Raw genomic sequence first — 2,902 nt, forward strand, 5'->3', positions numbered from 1 at the left:
AATAACGATGTTGGACATTCAGCTTTGATCACAAAAAAAAATGTTTTTAATATATTCAAATAGCAAATATTAATTTATTGTAACAATATTTCACAACATTACTATTTTTGCTGTATTTGGATCAAATAAATGCCTTTGTAAGCAGAAGAGACTTAATTTAAAAACATTTAAAAAATCATACTGATCCCAAACTTTTGAATGGTAGTGTATTCAACCTGGTGAAGTCATTAAATGATTGAAGTAAATTTCTGTAAGTCGTACTTACAGGCTGAATGTCAACGAAAGCTTTTTTGCTTTCATCAATGCTGGCCCGGGCTGTTTTTCTGCCAATTTTGTAGGGTGGAGGTGGAAGCAAAACAGGTAACAGCTTTAGTGCAAGATTTCCCTTTGCATCTGTAAGAAAATAATATTACATTCATCAACACTAGTAAAAACAGTAGCGAGTTGTCATTGAGAATATTAGGCCAGATTTACTAAACAGGTCAAATTAGCGTCCTGTTCCTATAAATCCCATAAAAGTGTAGACTGAAGTGTAAAGTTGTGCTGTTGATCCACTGACAATATGCAAAAAAAAAAAAAAAAAAAAAAAACACAGACACATAATGACCAATATATCCTACCAAGAGCAGCAGAAATTAAAAGCAATATTATAACATCTTTGTCTGGCATTCTAAATAAATTAGATGAGAGGAGAAAATGCTGCATTTTCTAGCAGCAATTATTGATAAGCTCAAAAATGGGTTAAAATATATAAACTACCACAAATATGCAGTAATGTTAGTTGCAAAAAAAATGTGCCCAATTTTTCATCACTGCATTTCTTTAGTAATCCTAACAGTACTATGGTGCAAGCTATTAGTAAATCTGGCCCCTAATATCAAAATATTGTAGAAACATTTTAACCTTCTGTCATTTCTTCAGCTGTACATGGAAGCTTTGCTTCTCGCTTCGCAAAAAGCAAGATCCTGTCAGTATACCAGCCATTGTTCGAACAGTTTTGGGGCTTCATCTTGATGTAAAATGTGAAAGTCCTGTGCAATCTAAAAGCAAAAATTACAAAAAAAAACTTCTCAAAAAAGACTTAATATAACTCATGTTACCATATGACAAAGACATTATGTTAACATACCATGCCTGAGTTAGCTAGTTAGCTGAGGAAACTCATGGAGGACCTCAAACATATTTTTTAGATGTACTGTTCCACCTGGCTGATGGGCTGTGTGTTGTTTCCCAGCCATTGTTTAATTTCCTCAGCTCTCTCTTCAGATACGGTTGATTCTACTGGACAAAGAAATAATAATGCTGTTAATCAAATAGAGGCTTATGAACATTTTTTACATGTAAAAAGATTAGTTTCCATGAAAACAGAAATACTCTTCAGAGCTTTTCAACAATTTAACTAGTAAATCCTGGATGTTTCTAAACTCCATGCAAACTGATTCCTGAATTATACTGCTTATACATTTCACTTTGCTCATAATTTGCTCATAAGTCGTTCCAAACCAGTAAGACCTCCGTTCATCTTCGGAAGACAGTTTCACGGTCTCACGGTTTTGGAACAACATGAGGGTGACTTATTAATGACATAATTTTGATTATTGGGTGAAGTAACGTTAACCCCTTAACTAAACGGGTATAACCACAATAACGTTACCGGATCTTTTTAATAATAATAACAGCTGTTTTTTATGGTTTATGGTAATTTAATTAAGATCAATGTATGGCAATCATTCAAATTAGATGAGATAAAAGTGTCACCTCCAGCGAAAGGCTGTGGATTTGCCACCACGGACAGTCAAGAGCGGGTCTGTGGGAAAAAAAACTATATATTTTAGGTCCAAGATTAATTGACACTTACCTGGATTTCAAATAATAATACATTTATTAAATGAATAAATGATTAGAAATGTATTTTTATTGTGAAAAAAAAACGAAACACATCAGACAGAAAAAAATAGGTAACGTTATCTCTGGTGCTCGCAAATGCAGGATGCTTTATGATCTATCATATAACGTTTACTGATATTTTAAAATCAGAATGGCACATTTTTGCCAATCGGTAACGATTCAATGATAAAAGACCAATACAAACCTTTATTTCACCAGAAAAAAAGGCTGAAGTCAGTTTGTTTTTAAAATAATTTCTCCTGTAATGATCCAAAATATGCCCGCGACAGATGACCCAAAAATTGGGTTGTTTTGACTTAGCACTGCATGCAGTAAGATGGGGGATGGGCAAGGCAAGGAATGCACGTTTACATTACATTGATCTCGTGGCATTGAAATGAATTGACTTAATGGACTTTGAAGTAAATTATGTCAGTTAACGGTTAAGAAGAAACGTAAGACTTTGACAAAAGGGTCGTTTAAAACATAAAAACAGAAGAAAACGTATTTACTATCCAGCAGGCATTACCAGCAAACCAAAACGAGCGAATCTGGCGGTGCATTTAATGTCATGTAAATGTGACTGTTGTCGCACATTTCTTTGCCTTTTTAATCGCTCGTTCGCTCATTATTATGTTATGTGTGTAAATATGTTTAAAAATACATGTCAAATGTATAAATATATTGATACGAACCTTATTTCTCCAAATATTACAGCGTGTGTGTGGCATCCACCTTCCACCTCGAATTCAGTCTGTCCACGCTGCGCTGATCCTGCGCGGAGTTGATTTGACCCAATGAGCTGGGTTATTGTGTCCGAGTGGGGGAGGGGGTGCATTGATTCAGCTCTCAGTGAAAACGACCCAGAAAATAACCCAGCGGTTGGGTTACATAGAACTACCCAAAAACTGCCCAAGACTGAGAAAATAACCCAAAAAATTTACCCAAATGGCTCAACACATCACTTGGGTAGAAAAAATAACCCAGGATTTTTTAGTGTGTACCCTTCGTGTAT

General features: G+C 34.9%; 1 long non-coding RNA gene across 2 annotated transcripts; it reads right to left on the minus strand.

Annotated features, from left to right (window-relative positions):
• Window positions 1–1,001: 1,001 nt before the first annotated feature.
• LOC113075913 (uncharacterized) lies at window positions 1,002–2,623 on the minus strand. Of its 2 annotated transcripts, none has more exons than XR_003281061.1 (3): window positions 2,583–2,623; window positions 1,759–1,807; window positions 1,002–1,278 (listed from the first exon to the last, which is right to left on the minus strand). It is a non-coding gene; the product is annotated as an uncharacterized LOC113075913 (long non-coding RNA). The 2 variants fall into 2 exon arrangements; XR_003281060.1 differs by having other exon boundaries at window positions 1,002–1,281.
• Between the last annotated feature and the right edge of the window lie 279 nt (window positions 2,624–2,902).

The sequence above is a fragment of the Carassius auratus genome, unplaced genomic scaffold, assembly GCF_003368295.1.
Source record: "Carassius auratus strain Wakin unplaced genomic scaffold, ASM336829v1 scaf_tig00017982, whole genome shotgun sequence".
Taxonomy (NCBI): domain Eukaryota; kingdom Metazoa; phylum Chordata; class Actinopteri; order Cypriniformes; family Cyprinidae; genus Carassius; species Carassius auratus.